Raw genomic sequence first — 19,391 nt, forward strand, 5'->3', positions numbered from 1 at the left:
TTGCCACCACCAAGTGTTCGACAGCGTTGCAGAGTGCGTGCTTCAAATCGCTGAGCGAGATGCGGCCACCACGCGGTAAGCGCGAGGTCTGCATACAATGGGCTGTGCCGCACACCATCAGTTTTGTTGCGCGAGCAAGTGGCCAAAGGCGAGAGCAGATGCGTCGATGAGCGAGAAGAAGACTCCGCAGCGGTGGGTGTGTTTGTTCACACCTACTGCTGCTGCTGCGCGCCCGGATCATCCTGCTCACGGGCGGCAGCAAAATTTCTGAAGCCAAAAAAAATAGTGTGTGAAATACAATTGTATGTATACACTGTATACATGCATTCGCCGTCTGCACCACGTTCCGCTGCGCAGCGCAGACGTTCCTGCTGCGCGCGGTGCTTCTTTTCGACCTGGGAGTCCTCGACATTGAACGCATGCTTTGGAGCCATTTTGTTGGGGCGTGTTTACATGTTCCTTCTGCACACGCAGGCAGCACGCTCTTCAGACGCCAGCTCCAAGTGCTCTCTTTTAGGCTATGGACGATTGTAATGTTTACAGTATCACAGCACACGCTCTAAATACCTCAGGCATCTGCATTTTGATCGCATAGAAAAACAAGCACAGCTCGTGCCGTACGCGGAAGCTACGAAACGCTATCGCATCGGCGCCGGCCTGGGTAGATGGATGGATGCATAGGGGGATGCTATGAGTGTCCCCTTTGGAACGGGGTGGTGTGTTGTGCCACCAAGCTGCTCTTATTATTTTGCCAAATCTCATACCTAAGTTATAAAAGACCCGCCGTGGTTGCTCAGTGGCTATGGTGTTGGGCTGCTGAGCACGAGGTCGCGGGATCGAATCCCGGCCACGGCGGCCGCATTTCGATGGGGGCGAAATGCGAAAACACCCGTGTGCTTAGATTTAGGTGCACGTTAAAGAACCCCAGGTGGTCAAAATTTCCGGAGTCCTCCACTACGGCGTGCCTCATAATCAGAAAGTGGTTTTGGCACGTAAAACGCCAAATATTATTATTATTAAGTTATAAAAGAAAAAGAAGTAAAGAAAAAAAATCCACCATGAATTCCCATAACGAGTTTCCCAACCCCTATTGCTAAATTTATTTTGCTACGCCTCCGTTGTTGGTCGTTTCCCTACTTTTCTTCCATCAATATTCCTACCGCCTCTTACTAATCTCCATAGCGGACATGTTGGACATGTTTACATTTCCCCTGCTCTCGCTGAACCCAAGGGCTTCAGGAAGCCAGTGATTTCTATCTCGAAGCTGGGCAGATATTTTCACATTCTAAGAAAACTTTCTCCATCGTTTCCCTAGCTTTTGCGCAGCAAGCACAGGCTTCTTCTTCCTTCTGAATTCTCGCGTTATAAGTACGTGTTCTAAGGCGTCCTGATCTCGCTTCGAAGAGCAACCAGCCGTTCATCCCGCAAGCTCCACCTGGTGGTGTTGCAAGACACCCATGGACGTGCGCGTGAAAGACCGCCGCATTAGCGTCCATAAAGTTGGGAGATGAGGCAAAGAAAGCCTCGCTGTAAAACAAAACGCAAAGCTTGACGATCGGCTAGCATCTGCCCCTGTGCGAGTAGTTGCAGCGCAAGAACTTCTTTTGTGAACGAGGACTTTGGATCCCTGTTCTTACGGCCACCGAATGTCGAATAGTGGCGCAAAGCACTAGCCAGATGCCAATATCATGCAACATTCGCGTAGCTATGCAGTTCACACAGACGGGCGCAGTCGCAGCTGTGGCGCGCCGTGGGGTCATCGTCGAGTTTAGCATCTCAACGACGGTCACCGAAGCCCCCGTGCTGTGCAAAAGACGCGTCACGTGCCTGGGTTAAGTGCAAATTTACGCTCGAGCTGCACCCGCGCTATCGCGCGAGAAATTCTACATATTTCACAATGGTGCACAAATTATGGTTTACACTGGGCCCGCACATGCAGTGTAAACCGAAATTTGGGCACCAGCACGCGACATCTGCACTTTTTCGCACGACCGCACGCGTGCGGGGATGCGGGAGGTACGACGTGCGGCTCCACCGTAAACCAGCCTCAAGTGGCGTAATCATTATCGTCGGCTATGTGTCCGGCTTTTGGATGATGTTTAAAATTAACTATAAGAAGTCACAAAGTCGTACGTAACCGCTTCCATTTGCGCCAGAATCTGACGAGTTATCTGACATGTAAGCTAGCCCAAGGCTGGTTACAACCGATTGACGGGGACGTCAATCGACAGCTTGTACTGGTAGACTTGGCGGAAAAGGTCAAGCAGGTCCTGGGCCTTACTTGAGCCCCATCCCTCTGCCACCTCCCCCCTCCCCCCTTTCAGTAAAGTTTATTGACCACCAAGGGTTCGACAGCGTTGCAGAGTGCGTGCTTGAAATCGCTGAGCGACATGCGGCCACCACGCGCCAAGCGCGAGTTCTGCAAACAATGGGCTGTGCCGCACACCATCAGTTTTGTTGCGTGAGCAAGTGGCCAAAGGCGAGAGCAGATGCGTCGATGAGCGAGAAGAAGACTCCGCAGCGGTGGGTGTGATTGTTGCCACCTACTGCTGCTACTGCGCGCCCGGGTCATTCTCCTAAACACGGGCGGCAGCAAAATTTCTGAAGCCAAAAAAATAGTGTGTGAATTACAATTGTATGTATACACTGTATACATGCATTCGCCGTCTGCACCACCTTCCGCTGCGCAGCGCAGACGTTCCTGCTGCGCGCGATGCTTCTTTTCGACCTGGGAGTCCTCGACATTGAACGCATGCTTTGGAGAGAGAATGAGTAAACGTTTATTGTAGTATAAATTGTTTGGTTATAGCTGGTGGAGCCCCTGCTCCAGGGCCCCACTGGTTACAGCGGCTCGCCGGGCCTGGTCAAGGGTCGCCAGTTGGCTTCCCAATTCCACTTCCGCGAGTCGCACCTCCCACGACCAGTTATGGAGAGTGTTGTCTAGCAGCGGCGATGTGGCAGCCGCCGGACGTAACGTGCACTGGAATGTTATGTGTTCCAATGTCGGTGTTCCTTCGCACCACGCGCATTTGTTGCTGTATTTGTCTGGGTACATTTTGTGTAGCCTGTATAAATGTGGGGGAAAAGTGTTTGTTTGCAGGCGCCGCCAGTCCCGTGCTTGCCTCCTGTCTAGGTCTGGGTGAGGAAGGGCTTTGGTTCGCCTACTTAGCCGTTGTAATGTGAGGATTTCTCTTGGCGCACCGGGTGTCGAGGTGTTCTCTAGGACGGTGTCGCCCGCGGCTCGGCCTGTCATGCCTCGAGCCAAGCGGTCATCCCCGCTATCCCTGTGTGCCCCGGGCACCAGGTCACGCAATGATCCATGGTGAGTTCCGTTCCTAGGATGCGGAAGACGCAGCCCGGTAAAGACCCCCCCCCCCCCCCCCCCCCCCCAAGGAAGAGGCGGCAGGCGTCCTGTGAGTCTGTCAGCACGTAGGCCGATTGGCCCTTAGCTTCCGCGGCACGTATGGCCAGTGCTTTGGCCATAGCTTCGGCCGTTGCAACCGATTTCATTTGTATGGATGCTGCTGCGGTTGTTCGTCCTTGGCTAGTCACGACTGCTGCAAATGTATTGAGGGTGCCTGTATTCCTGTGATACGAACTCGCGTCTGTAAAGTAAGTGTCCGGATCGCTTGGCCGCTTTAGTAAGGTGGCTGCCCGCGCGTGTTTCCGTGCCTCATGATGGACTGGGTGCATGTGACGGGGGATTGGCGCCACGTGGATCCGCTCTCGTATTTCAGATGGCAGTAGTATTGTTTCGTCGCCGCAATATTGTGGTGTCAGAGGATACTGAAGTCTTTGTAAAACCGAGCGTCCCTGAGGTGTCGTGTTTAGCCGTTCACGCTGCGCCATTAGTGTGGCCGCTGCATATTCCTCGAAAGTGTTCATCATTCCCAATTCATTCAGTCGGATGGTGCTTATGCTTTTAGGCAGGCCGAGTGCTGCTTTACAGGCGATTCTTATGAGCTCATCCGCATGTTCGATGTCGTTACGCCGCGTGGTTTGGGAAAGCAGGACCTTTACTTGGTTGCCAACTTTCTTGATCACATCCTTTATACTGTGTCCATTGTGTACTTTCCAAGTAGAGATACATGTGCACTTAAGCTGCCCATTTATTTCCGTCCATGTTCCTGAGTCCTTCTTCAAAACTAATTTTGCGCTGAGCTTCTCTGTCTTCAAAAGAGACAAAACACCATGTGACCTTGCAGTGCCTCATTTGTGGTTTTACGGTGGGCTCCCAAAGCCAACCGGCCTACCGATCTTCGTTCACTTTCAACCGCGACAAATTATCCGATTTCAAGCACAGAATTGCATTTACGAACGTTACCGCTGGCACAATTACTGTTTTTCAGATTCCACGCACCACCTCTTACTCATTGGGACCCCAGAATTTTGTGTAAGACATATTTTTACAGCGAAGCTGTATATGGGTAGGATTTTGTGCATTTTTGTTCTCTGTGAACAAAAACTATCATCATCAATTGCTCATCCCCTCTAATCATTCATGCTCCCGTAAGCAAGCAAAATATCAAATGGCTCATAGCCCGTAAGACAGAGGCTAGGAGCAGACAACAAAGTGAAGCGAACCGGGCTTAAATTCTTTCTAATAACGCGTAGAACATACAGAACAGCATGTCAAAAACTGTCATCCTCAATGGCTCATACCCCTGTAAGCAAGCAAAAAATTCAATGACTCATTGTTCCGTAAGGCTCACGGCTACTATTTCTGCGTGAAACAGCTGACATGACACTACCGCTGTTGTCTTTGTCAGTGGTTTCAATGTGGATGTGCCAGTACCGAAAAGGAAGCGGTTCACGCGTTCCGTGTTGCAGACATATCTCTTGCGATGCCACACCGACCCGGCCCAACCGACCACCCAGCGGTGTACGTGCATCGATTTCATATTACCAAAGAATCTGATCGCAGTTGCAAGTGCAATAATGACCACCGATCTTTTTTCTCCTTTATCGTACAGTCACAGAGAAAAAAAATTACCGACGATTACGTTACTTCCTAATGCGAAATTTGAGCGCAGCAAATAAGCTGTTTCACCTTTTCGATAGATTGAGGCAAAGAAATCGAGCAACACATGTATGCGCTATCACAGAATTTTTTTTTATTTTTCACACGTATTCCTTTAACAAAGACTTCACTAACAGTTCTTGACAGTCATGAAGGAAGCTTTGTGGTCGGAGAAATAGACTGATATATGTTCGACTTGGTACACCAATGCTTGATTCTCAAAGACGAGATCTATACAAGTGCCTCGCGAGGTTGTCACAGCCGTGGGACGCGTTACGATGGCTCTCTGATTGCCACCGCACAGGGCGAACGGCAGCGGCAATTTCGGCTCGGGCGGTGCACATATACAGATCCGCCGCCATCGATCTGGCTCTCTGATTGCCACCGCACAGGGGTTGCATTGGAGGAGGAGCGAAGAAAGGAATTAAGTTTGAGCCGGCGCTTTGACAACCGGAGACTCGCAGGAAGAGGGGGGAGGGGGGCGGCGTGTACACCCAGCGGCAAACGATGGGGGCAGAAGCGCGCGCAGCAAGCGGACAACACGATAAAGGGAGGAGGGAAGAGATAGCAGCGACTGACTGATGCCGCTGACGCCGATAGTGAGTCAACCCCAGCTGCGGAGTTGGTTTCAGGGACAACGCCGCCGATGCCGACACAAACAATATGATACCCTCGCTTCCGCAGCGCTAAGAACCAGGTCTAGCCGTGGGAAGGTGGTCACGTATTCGTCGACGTGCCGGGGCCTACGTGAAATAACCGGCGCGTCGGCAACTGAAGAGAACCCTATCCGCCACACAAGTACAGGGGGGGGGACCCTTTCCTCCTCTTTCTGCATGGCGGCGACGGTGTTCTATGCAGTCACGTTATCTTGACTCTCTAGCGGCGTCAGCGGCATCCAGCGGTATCAGTCGGTCGCTGCTAGCGCTGGGGGGATGAAAGGGGGGCGGAGCTGGTTACGAGGCCGACGACAACGCCGACGACGACGCGAAACCCAGGAACGGACGCCAAAGAGCTGCGCTCTAAAAAGCAAATGAGGGGACACATTAGAGTTGGCTCCCGTCGTGGTAAGCCACGTTGAAGGCGGCGCTTCAGATGAGGACGCAGGGAACAGAGGCGCTGCTTTTTAGAGTCTGCCGAATTCCATTGGACCAACGTAAGTTCGCGAGCAAGAGCACGGAGCTTTCCTGCTGCGTCTGTTCTTGACATCGGGATAGCGACACATGCACCACTGTTATGTAAAGTTCGAGCGGCTGCGTCTGCTTGCTCGTTTCAAAGGATACCACAATGACTTGACAACCATAGAAATAGGAAGTCATGTCCTCTCGTTTCTCATGTTTCAGCGACAAGTCGTCCGTGGGGTCCACGGCTTAACGCAGAGAGCAAACTTTGGATGGCGACCTTGGAATCGCAGAAGATGGGTCATTTCTGGGACGTTTAAACAAACGCACAACAATGCATCCCATTACGAGGAAGGAAAAGCTGCTCATTCACCGTTGCTGCCGGAACTCGGGATCTTCACCAAGCATTGGTCAAACACGTTGCTCAAACGTGCCGGTGCATTCGGTAAAGTTGCCGTGTTCAACTTTACACAGCGGAGAAAAGGGAAACCTAGCCACATTGGGTAAGCAGAAGGTTCAGTTTTGGCGGTTTTGTCCTTGCCACTAGGCAGGACAAAACTGGCAAGAACAGGTCATGTATACACAAATGTGTACACTGCGATTCCGCGAGCCACTCGCGATTCGCTCTCGAGGTGCGAATGGCCCACCGCACAGGATTTGCCTGGAGGTATCATCCTGGTTCAACCTAACGTCCGCTCAGCATTTCAGTCTAGCATCTACGTTGCGAACAACCCACCGCAAACGCTGCGCTGTTGCCTGTCTTCGAAAAGCGGCTGTTCACCTTCTAAGTCATATCGACCCTCCGTCGACCTGCCGCTGCATGCCCCACCATTCTCTTCTCCCCGCGTGCATGTTCCCGCAGCGCGGTTACAACCTCCTGGCACTTTTCAGCTTTCCTCCGCCTCGATTCCAGTGTTGCCAACTAGAAATAAAATTACTCCTTACTCTAGGCCCCAAAACACTTTAAAACCCGGGTTACGAGCAGCAAAAATCCGCGAAAAACTAAATACAGACAACAATCAAAATCACGATCAGAATATGCTTCATTGCGTGTACGTAGAACACGGTTGAACAAGAACTTCACTTGAAAAAAAAAATCTTTCGTCCCTAGTAGCGTAAACTATATAAATTCTGACTTTTAATAAGCCCATTTTTTGTGAGACTGTTAAGTGCAGAAACGTGGGGGAAAAAAATTTACAAAAATATGCCTTCATGAACTACAATCACTGGCCGGAAAGCAGGTCAAACTACCGAGTCGGGATTAAAATGATAGAACAATTTCTTCCCTTTCACTTCGGTGTGGTCGCACGTCCTCAGTGTGTATTTGTTGGCTGGCATGGCTGGGCCTAGGGTCGGAGCCATCGCTGACTCCACAGGCCTCCATCGCACCGACCTTGCGAGCTACGTGCCCGGGCAGCGTGTAACTTAAACAGCAGTTATCATTTGTTGGGAGACCACCCGCACAGTAAGGATGTCACTTGTCTTCTTAGCAGGCATTTTCTTTCTTAACTTAGATTTAATCATTTTTAGCCTACTGAAAACATGCTCAATTCCTTGTTACTTCCAAAGGGCCATGGATAAGCTACACTTGGTGACACGTGAAGCACGAATTATTGTAATAATAATAATAATAACAATAATAATAATAATAATAATAATAATAATAATAATAATAATAATAATAATAATAATAATAATAAATAACGTTTTGTACGGCCAAAAAAGAAGCCCGCATTACATGAAAACCGCTAAAAAAAACGCCGCCTGCAAGACGAACGAATTTTCCTGCTGGACAGCACCAAAAGCCGCTAAATTTAGCTGGAAAACCACTATATTGGCAACATTGCTCCCTTATGGCTTTGTAGGGCTAAGCACGAGGTCGCGGGATCGAATCCCGGCCACGGTTGCGGCATTTCGATGGGGGCGAAATGCGAAAACACCCGTGTACGTGTATTTCGGTGCACGTTAAAGAACCCCAGCAGGTGGTCCAAATTCGCACACTCTTAGAAAAATTTACACCCTTTGGGGCGTATCTTGTCCCACAACAATAATCGTCATCCGTGTTGCCCGCATTTCCTTTCTTTAACGCTGCGAGCCCGGTACTTCCCAGTCACGAACGGCATGCGCGTTATCAGTGTGACGCAGCATTCTCGACAGGAAAGTAGCGAGCGCCGAGTTTTCAGGAAAGGAAACGCAAGCAAGGCAGATGACGATTATTGTTGTGGGACAAATATACACCCCAAAGGGTGCAACCGTTTTAAGAGTGCAGAGTCCCCCACTACGGCGTGCCTCATAATGAGATCGTGCCTCTGGCATGTAAAACCACAGGATTTTTTTTTTTTAATTTTTCGTCACATCCCCACCGGAGTGTCTAAGAGGAGTGTGTCCGGATCGTTACTTTTCCTTGTGTATATTACTGACTTGCCTAACGGTGCTTAGTCCCGCATTAAACTTTTTGCTGATGATTGTGTACTTTATCGTGACATATCTTGTGATAACGACCATGTAGCCCTCCAAAATTAGTTAGACGCAGGTAACACATGGTGTCAGTCATGATTATTGCTCCTAAATCTTACTAAAACTAAATGTAAGTCTTTTATTAACCCAGCCTCCCGAGTCTTCCCTCCGTATCATTTATAACTCAGTAGTGTGGAACTCCTAGAAACCTATAGGTAACTAGGTGTTCATTTACATTAAGACTAACGTGTTACCGTCACATTTACTCCACCCTCGCAGTTGCTAATCATTCTTTGGGCACCATCACATGCAACCTAAAGCACGCTTTTGTAAACATACGTAAACCTATTTGCACTACACTAATCTGCCCGAAGCTAGAATACGCATGTGGAATGGGGGATCTGGGTCAGGCATACATCGCCAATGACATTGAATCTGTTCAAGACCGGGATACTTGCTTCATCTTTTCCGACTATTCATCCTACACTAGCGTTTAATCACTAAAAGCACGTGCCAATTTATAAGTGCTGTCTCTACGCCGCAAACCAAAACGTCTTTGCCTCCTTCACAAACATTATCACCATGCTTTGCTTCATTAAGAGTACTTCCAGTCACCGCTGTCATCTTTTCACGCCGGGATCACCACTTCGAAATCGAGCGCATCACCGGTCACACGTTACGTTATACACATTCTTTGATGCCCCGCACCATCATTGAACGTAACGGCTTGCCCTCTGTAATTGCCACTGAAACTGACCCTGTAAACTTTCACTACATGCTACGCTCTGTCATTTAATTGCCTTTTTATTAGTGTTTTGTTTGTTGTGAGTTACTATTGAATACTTTTTTTAATACCGTACACTATGTGAGCATCCATATTTCCCCCCATATGATTGTGCACCGTGCATTACTTCTTTTTTTTGGTATATTTTACATTTTCTTTCTTATTAGCTAAACTGTGTTAGCATACTTTTGTTCTATACTTCATCATATTGCTTCTTGCGACTACTTCTTCGCAATTGCTTTTAGGTTTGTACTGCCGCCTCCCCTCCCTCTTTACGCATTACCCTCGGCTTAAGTCCTTTAAGCGTACTTTGAATAAACTAATAGCCATTGAAAAGTGGCCAAAGAACAGAGATACATTTGCCACCGAAGAGATTGACGTCACCACCGTAAAAGCCGAATAGTCCACGACCTTTACGCCACATGAACAAAGGAACTATTTCTGAAGAAAGAATAAAATATAGGGGGTGCTATAACGTGTAAATATTGATCCAATGCAAGTTACACACAATTTGCTATTTGCGGAAGATATACCTACAGCCATGTTCAGTTTCAAACGTAACATCAAAAAAGCATTCAAGCATCAATTATTCCACAAGGCCCATTCGCTGGAACACATTGATCCATAAAGGAGTTTGAAACACAGTAGCCAGGTAACAAGACAATAAAAGCAACAAGATGACAGATATATTCAGGAGTGAAAATTACTTGGAAGGAAATTGGGACACACGGTCGCCAACGAGCACCGCCGAGCTCAACCTACCCGTTCCTATGCCGCCTTAGGCGCGTTGCTAAGAGCCTGTGAGGCCGTGCAAAGTTTAGCGATGGCTGGCAGTCTTCGGCGCCAAAGAAATTCATCACTGAGCAATAAGGTGGTACTTACGCAAATAAACATGCGAGGCCACGCCTCACATGTGAGCGATACGCTACGGCGGCCAGGCTGATCCGTTGCTTCAAGGCGCGCAACGGGTGTAGCAAAGCCCGGGGCATCCAAGGATGAGGTAGTTGGCTCAACACACTTCTTGGCGGCGGTCCGGCCTAATTCGTTGTGAAGTAAACTTTACTACGTGATTAGCGAGTTTCACCAAGCAGGTCTAAGTTCGAACATGACAGGTATACGCAGAAGTGTGAACTCTTTCTTGTTGAAACAACAGTTGCATAAACTCTTTTAAGTTGAACAAAATTTGAAGGCACTTATGCATTTCAAAAGAAAGCGAGGGATTCCCTCTCATACTACACAGCAATTAAAAGTGCGAACAATATGCACAGAATGCACACTTATGCACTCCATCTCGACAGCAAAGCATGTATACCGCTGCATTGAGAATTGATGGAGGCTAAGCTAAGTCGAGAATTCCTTGTGCATGGGCCCTAACTGCGCTTTCAGGCAACTGTTATTGTATGATTTAAAGATCAGCGGACCAACCTTCCGATTCCTTTCTCGTATCGGGATCAGACCGGCGAGTGGTGCCGGAAGGTGCGATAGTGATCATCTTCTCGTACATGCTTCATCGAGATCCGAAGACCTTCCGACAACCGGAAGAGTTTCGGCCTGAGCGCTTCCTGCCGGAGAACAGCCTGGTAAGGCATCCATTTCCCATATGTGCCGTTTCCAGTTGGACCTCGGAACTGCATTGGTGAGTGCCCAGTTGAACGTTTGTTTCGGCGGCAGTCAAAACTCACAGTGAGCACGAAGAGGTTTTCTTCGTGTTTCATTGATTAAGTAATCAAGTGAGTAATAATATAATTGTGAGAATGCTATAAAAGCTTGTCGCCGGCCCTCCATGGGATGCACTAGTATAGAATGCCAAGCGAGCGGAATGACAAGAGCAAGCACGCATTACTTCGAGCCTGCTATGCACACCCTAAGAAAGAGCTTCTTAGCCTACAGACGACGGGTCTTCCTTACGCGAGCCTTATGTGCTGTAGTGTTACCTTGAAGGACCTGGAGTTATCAGGGAATGAATTTAAAGCCTGTTGGTTGCCTTCCGTCGAGAACCCAGTTAATGGACGCTTGCTTAAACCTACATTGCCAACGTAAGCAATGCTCAGGCAAAACAATTTCCGGCCAAGCACACCAGGCTAAACCCGTGAGCTTCTACACCACCAGCAGCATCGAAGTCTGTTTTGCTCGTAGAGCATGATATAAAACGGGGTATATGCAGCAGTGCCAAATTATTCTTTATGAGAAAACAAACGACATAGCATACACAAAAGAAGAAAAATAGGGGATCTATCCGCTATTAAGCGTGCGTGCGTGCGTGCTTTATTTTCTTTTTATGCGCTATAATTCAGACTGCACGAATATTACAAGGTAGAAACATGGGTTATCCGACTGTGCATATCAACTGCTATCGTCCACCGCTTGCTTCTACTACACCGAAGAGGAAATGATGTTTACAAGTATTCTAGCTGTAGTACCAGAGCAGTTTGCTACGTGAAAGTAAGGAAGGTTTGCTTGCGAACGCTTTCTGAGAGCAAGAGCTTTGTGTTCCTTCCTTGCTTAAGCAGTGCTCCGTTTCCTTCTCCATATCCTCACCTCGCAGGCCAGCGGTTCGCGCTCGTGGAACAGAAGATTGTGGGGTCCAACTTGTTCCGGCGGTTCAGCGTACGCTCGCTAGTGCCTCGCGACCAACTCAAGCTGGATTGCGAACTCGTGCTTCGAAATAAGACTGGCATCGAAGTCAAGCTATCAGCCTGACAAAATACCCACGACGTCGAGAAACATGGATAGACACTGGACAGTTATAGCGAAGCCTTCATCAAGTTTCCTTTTTTTTTCATATTTGAGCTCTGTACAGAATTATGCGTCCTGTGTGTGTATGGCGAAAGGCAAGAGCCTGATGATGTATGGTGTTTTATGGCGCAAGGGCCAGGTATGGCCATAGAGCGCCATGACTAGTAGTAATGTTAACGATGTATTGTGAATGGCGTGGACAATGAATTCCTCAAGGTAGATGTGACATGGCTGTAAAAGGGCTTAAAACCAATCGCTGTAAATGGCATAAAATATATGGGTGCTAAAATAATGACAATGACTAAGTAGTGCTGTGGGCTATGGCAATGGGATTTCGTTAAATGCATGATGCCACAAAACATAATGACACTATAGCTTCAAGATAGCCCTTGAGTATAAGGATTGTTATACGTGCGCTAAAAATTCCCTGGTCAAATAATTTTCAGAGTATCTGTTCCAGCTAAAGACTAATTTCAGATTAAAAAGCGGTTCATTGCTAAGAAAAAATTTAGGGTGACGAGGTATATTTTCGCGATGTGCAGAAGTGAAATATTTTTCCTCTGTGCTTCTATTGCAGGGCATTGAATAAGAACGTGCCGGACTGTGAGATTTTTGCCACACTTATTACAAGTCGGAGGATAACCCCCAGTCAAGAGGTAAGAGTGAGTGACGTAAGTGTGTCCTATTCTTAATCGGCAAAAGAGCACTTCGTTATATCGTGATGTACTCTCCAATATCCAATGTCGTAATTTGGGTTTGATCAAGTGCAGTTTATTTGATATTTGAGTATTCCATTGTTTCTGCCAGTGGACTTTCAGCTTGTGGCTCAATAATGGTTTAAGATCAGTGGCTGGGATGAGTATGTTTGTGCCCGTTTCGTTAAAAGCTACTGAGATAGCTTTCTCGTCAGCAGCTTCATTGCCTTTTATGCCACAGTGACCAGATACCCAGCATAGGATGACCATTTGTTTAGCCCAGAAGCTAAGCAAAACAATGTATACATTTCATTAAAGATAGTGTTTCTATGTTTACGTAGAGTCATTACAGCTCGGACTACACTCAATGGGTCTGTGAACACAATAGCCCTAGTGAGATTCGTTTGCTTGATGTGCCTTACTGCAGAGAGTATTGCATACGCCTCCGCTGTAAAAAATACATGTATGTGGCTTCAATGTACCGGATATTAAAAATGCTGGTCCTAGTGCTGCGTAAGCAACTCCAGAAGGAGACTTAGAGGCATCTGTGTAAAATTCAGCACATGAATACTCCTGAAGCTCAAGAAAATGGGAACGTATGTGTGCCTCAGGTGCTCGTTTTGATATTTCTGCAAACGAGGCGTCACACTCGATAGTCTGCCACTCCCAAGGCGGTGGAAGCCGCGTAGTTGCCATTATGACATTTTCTAAAATTGAGGCGCCCGTTTCTTCGGACAACGCTTGCAACCGAAGGGACAGAGGTGGTCTAGTGCCTGGGCGGTTACGGAAAAGCCTGGTCGTGGACAGGTCGTGAGTAACTGAATGGCATGGATGATGGAAATCTGATTTCACCTACAGGGCGTAAGAGAAACTTAAATATATTCTATGAAGATGTAGAGACCAGTCATTGGATTCAACGTACAGGCTTTCTACGGGGCTAGTCCTGAACGCACCAGTAGCAAGACGGATAGCCTAGTGATGGAGGAATCCAGCATCTTCAAAGCACTAGGCGTGGCAGAGTTATACACAATGGCTCCGACAAATTACTCTTCTGGGCCATCTCGTTGACGCTTCCGGAGTACAGCCTGATCCCGATAAAACTCACGCTGTCCGAGAGTTTCTGCCTAAAGGGCGATCGTCGAAGTCGAAAATATTGCGGTAGGACGATAATACTTCGCAAAGGTCTTCAGCCTGCATGGAGGACAGGTCCGTCGCAACCATTTTCTTTATGTTGGGATTGGCACCCGAGGCTGGCGCTCGAGGGGCATGCTAAGCTCGCGAGAACCATCGGTCGATAACGCTGCCACGTATTGGTCGCCGAGACAATCTATGGTGGCAAGGCAAATATCTTGTGGTAGAACTTGCTTTGCCAATCCAAAGTTACAGACAGGCTTGCGAGTGCGGTTCGCAGTAATAGTAAGTATACTGTGAGGCACGGTGACGTCATACTGTATTGGAATGTCGGGCAGAGGAGTGACGAGGTACTCGCCATCAGGAACTGGTGGGAAAGACAACAGTTCAATGAAGGCTATGGACTTTGGCGGCAGGCGAAGAAAGCCGGTGGGGTGTAAGCGGCAGTGGGGTGCGTCAGAAGGTTCTGCGAGCATCGGCAACTCAAGGCGAAGGGTACTAGAAAAGCAGTCAACAAGAGTAGAATGTGCGGAGAGAAAATCGAGGCTGAGAATGAGGTCGTGGGGGCAATGAGCAATTACAGTGAAGAGGACAGGAGTGTGGCGGCCGGCGATGCTGACACGTGCCGTACACATGCCGATGATAGGCACAGTACCACCATCCGCAACGCGGATGACGCGTGCCGACGCTGGGGTGAGGAGCTTGTTCAGTCGTCGTCGGAAGGCAGCAGTCATAATAGAAAGATGTGCTCTTGTATCGATGAGTGCCGCGACAGGGTAGCCGTCAACGTCAACGTCAAGAAGGTTTCGGTTAGTAGGAAACGTGAGCAGATGATTTGAGGGCAGGGTCGACAACGCAGCTTCGCCTCCAGAAGCTGCAGTGCCTAGTTTTCCGGCTGGGTCCGGGAGGCGATAGGCGGCGAAGAGAAGCGGCGTGGTTGGGGCGAACGAGACTGATGGCGTCAAGGTGAGGGCGAGTGGCTGTAGCGAAGGTTCGGAGCAGGGGCATCAGCGGCAGTGGGTTCATGGCGGGTGGCATTGGGAACAGAAGGTACAAAGGTGCGGGAATGAGTGGCGGTGCAAGTCCGAGGAGGTGGTGGCCATCGGTTGCGGCAGTGACGGGCGACGTGGCCGATGCGACAGCAGTGGAAGCAGATCGGCCCATCATCAGGGGTACGCCATTCGGACGGGTTGCGGCGAGATGTGGCAGAAAAGGACTGCCGGGGACGAGAAGAACCGCTAGAGAACTGGGGAACGCTGGGTCGAGACGTGGAACACACGGTGTTCAGACCCATGTTTTCAAATTCCTGTCTGACGACGGCCTGAATCATCGCAATGGTGGTTGCTGGCGGATCGGGAGGCGTCGTGGAGAAAGCTGGCGAACAGGCGACCTCGACTTCACGGCGAACAATTCGGATGACGTCGTCACAGGTGGTTGTCTGACGCGGTCAACCCTCACATGTCGACGTAGCAGCAGTGTTGGGTAGCAGTGCAATGTGGTGTGAGATACGGCGGCTCTTAGCTTGTTCAAGGCGACGGCATTCTTTTATAATGACGTCGATAGTCGAGACGTTGCCGAAAACAAGCAAATTGAAAGCGTCGTCGGCGATGCCTTTTAGCACATGCGCCACTTTATCTCCTTCGGACATATTATCGTCAGCTTTGCGGCATAGAGCCAAGACGTCGAGGATGTAGGAAACGTACGGCTCTGTATATGACTCAACACGAGACGCAAGAGCCTTTCTCGCGACAGCCTTGCGCCCAATGGGGTTGCCGAACAGTTCCCGTAGCTTTTCTTTGAAACTGTCCCAACTGGTTATCTCGACATCATGTGTTTGGTGCCACACGTGTGGGGTGCCGCCGAAAAAGATGACATTGGCGAGCATAATCATTGGGTCCCACCTGTTATTAGCACTGGTGTGTTCATAGAGCTTCATCCAGTCGTCGACATCCTGTCCCTCCAGGCCAGAGAACACATCTGAGTCACGATGTGGGGCCACCGTGACGATTGGAGCAGTCGGACAAGCCGAAGCCGTTGCAGAGGCGGGCTCGTCACCGGTAGGCATGGTTACAAGCTTGGTGTGCCGACCACTTCGGAGTTCCGTGGTGAGGACGGGAATCGCTGCCCTCCACCAGAATGTTACGTGTGGAAAGACACAGACGAACGAGGCTATTTACACGCTATTTACACTGGAGCCAGGCAGCCAGGCCGACACTCGCTCGCGCCAAGGGCACCGACCAACTTCGTCGTTCTCGCGGCGGCTCGTCTCTTGGGCATCACTCCATGATATCGTAATAACATTTTAAGTTTTTCTTTTAAACACAACAAACCTCATCAAAGTTGGTGCAGTCGTTGCCGAGAAAAATGAATTCTATTTTTACATGTATTTAGATAGGACCACCCGAGCTAAAGCTTCCCCTTGAGGGCAACTTTCCCCACTATCGTGTCCGCGTGTAGAACAAAATCGCGAAGATAGTGGAATGCCGGGCCAACTCACAGCGGAGGTGCCGTTCGCCATTGAAGGGCCCCTATACTTTGCTTCGCTGGTCATACTTCTTCACAGATTAGAAGGGAATTCTATTTTCTTTTTTGTATTTATTTCACTCTTACAAAGAGATAATGTTACAAATGCAATGTCAGTCGTTCTTGTCTCGTAGATGTAAATGTGGGTGCGAATAAACTCTATATTCCGTTCATCCGCAAGAGTAGGTGTAAGCGGGAAAATGCTCGCACGCACACACGCACGCGACGGATGCTCGTCCGCATAAACGTTTACACGCGCTCACGCACTCATGCACACGCGTATTCAAATACTGAGACACAAGCATAGGCGCTCACGCAAATACAAGTGCACACGCGCGCACGCTCAAGGTGTGCACACCCATTTATACTTCCTCTCCTTCCCTGTTGCTTCACAAAAACATACGCGTGCAAACAGATTGAATGACACTCGCTCTGCCATTACCGTGCAAAACTCCAGCTTCTTCAAGTCAATGTGCCTTCTGCTGAGAAGTTGCAAGACCATTTGCTCCTGTCGTGTGACACAACCGCCCATCCCTGATCAAAACACTGCTTTAACGCACCACCAATGTTCCGACTAAGTGCCATAAATGCATTTTACAAAGGACAACCCATTGGCGCAGATAATTGAAGCTTGTTACGCAGCAATTATATAGAAATACAATTGTTTAAAATTTTGCCCATTCAGTTACGCATGTGCATTGCCGTGAAGTTCCACAGGATGGTGAAGGTGCAATGTCCAGAATTCCTGAGTATGACCATGCTACAAGGCACGATAGTATTTTTTCTAACGTAACGCAAGGAAACGCACATGCTTGTTATTATGTTGTCCAAGGAATAAAATCTGTTAATAAAAGCGATCACGTAACAAATAAGCAACCTATTAGTACGTTCTAGGAAGCAAAAATAGACAATATAATATCTGAAGGGCACTCCTGAAAAAAGAAAATTGAAACCAAATCTTGAGTTGTGTTTCGGCCATCTGGTGGAAGACTGTCCAACCGAGTCCTACGTAGCGTGAGAAAGAAATAGGTATGACTCAGCACGGCATCGAACCGCTGCCAGCATGACGCGGAACGATAGGTGCGAGCGATTAAAGGACTCAACCAAGGCTTCCAACGCTTTAGTGAGTGATACGCTCGGGTTCTTATTAGACGCCACGTGAACTCGCACGACTGTGTTTCCAAGATCACTTTTGGGAACAGTGTTACGCCATGTGTAGAGAGTCGAGATAGGCATCAATCGAAAGCAGAGTCTCCGGACAACATACGCTGCAGCGGCTTTTACGATAGACGCCATAGTTTTATCACAGGTGCTGTTTTTGTCTCGAGCACAAATTTTCGTCGTTTGCATAGGCTTCTATTGCTGAATCTTCAACCACTCTGGGAACAAAATTCTTGCTTGCCACAGCGTGATCACTGCATTTGGCTCGGGTCGATTGTCTTCTAGAACATGTCTGTCACCTGCCTTTTTCAATAATTGATCTGCAGTTATTGTTATTCGCGAAAAACCCGCTCGTTTCATTGAAAACGTGCTAGATTTGTGCCGGGGACGTTTGGAGCGCTAGTTGGTACGCGTCCAGAAAAGCTGGATATGCTCTGGCTTCAGTCTCGCCCTAAAATCTTAGGTCTGATCATCCGCTTTTCAAGGCACAGCAAATGCGAACTGCTATAGAGGCCCATAGACATTCAAAATTATGTATTAAACACCTTTACAGCCGGCTTCTTTACAAGACATTGTGGGAAGGACAACTTATTCTGCGAGTGCTATACGTGTATACCTGCTGGCATTTTCTTACAGCTCTCTGGCAGAAAGGACCATTGAATATCAATGCGTCCACGGTGAGTGACGAACTAAAATAACCGCAATGTTGTGGCACACACGGGATAAGTTCTGTGCATTGCATGTTCACTTATGTTGCGATTTTCTTCATTTCAACGTTAATGTGCGAAAAATACTTTGTTCCCAAACAAAGTGAGAACACAGGTGAGCCTCAAAAATACTGCACACTCGCAAACTGCGATCTGAATAAAGTACAACAAAGTTGATGACGGCCAACGGATAGTTCGGGAAGCTGGGCGATCCGGCATTTCAATCTTCGCCGCGAAACTGCGCTGGCAGTACAGCGCTCCGAATTTTTTTTTCGCTGTTAGCAACATTTACCGAGATGCTGGCGGCGTGACGCGGCACACTGTTGCTGCTTCGACAAAGTCAGAATTTGCGGGTCGAGAGAGTTCCAAGTTTGCCTTGCGCTTACACTTATCAGCTGGCGTGAAGCAGGGAACTATGGTTCGTAATTTTCCATAGAATGTCGTGTCCGATCATCCCACGACCTGCACACACACCGCCCAACCACCATTTTCTCAGTTACGGAAATCCACGGGCCTAATTTAAAGCATCTATAGCATGAGCAATAATGACTGATCGTTGGCGCCATCTCTGACTCGCGGTCAGAGAGCGATGTGCAAGCATGGCGCTTCACTAGGTGCTGTATAACTTGGTACAACTTCAGTATAAGGTGCTGCGGCTTTACATGCCCTCCGATACTGCACGTCTGCATCATCGCCGCTCGCCCGCAAACGAGTGGAACGTAGTGCGCGGGAGCAGCAACTTTGAATGCGGGAAAAAAAAACTAATCCCTTCAGCATAATCGAACTTGGTAAGCTCATAAAAACGGGTGTTTCGGAGTTGGCTGTTAACTATGACGCTCCAAGGTAGTGGTAAGAGCGCGATCGGGTACTGCAGGCAATGGTACATGCCGCGATTTGAAATTGAGTATTACTCGAATTGACCACGACGCTCCTAATTTTGTACCCTCATTGTCGCCATAGGAAAGCCTCAGCGATCAAATGTCGTGTTGCACGCCATTTAAGGTGATGTAATGTTGAACCATTAAGCACTCCTGTGTATAGATGTTTGCTTCTCATTCA

The sequence above is a fragment of the Dermacentor albipictus genome, unplaced genomic scaffold (genome assembly GCF_038994185.2).
Source record: "Dermacentor albipictus isolate Rhodes 1998 colony unplaced genomic scaffold, USDA_Dalb.pri_finalv2 scaffold_17, whole genome shotgun sequence".
In the NCBI taxonomy this organism is placed as follows: domain Eukaryota; kingdom Metazoa; phylum Arthropoda; class Arachnida; order Ixodida; family Ixodidae; genus Dermacentor; species Dermacentor albipictus.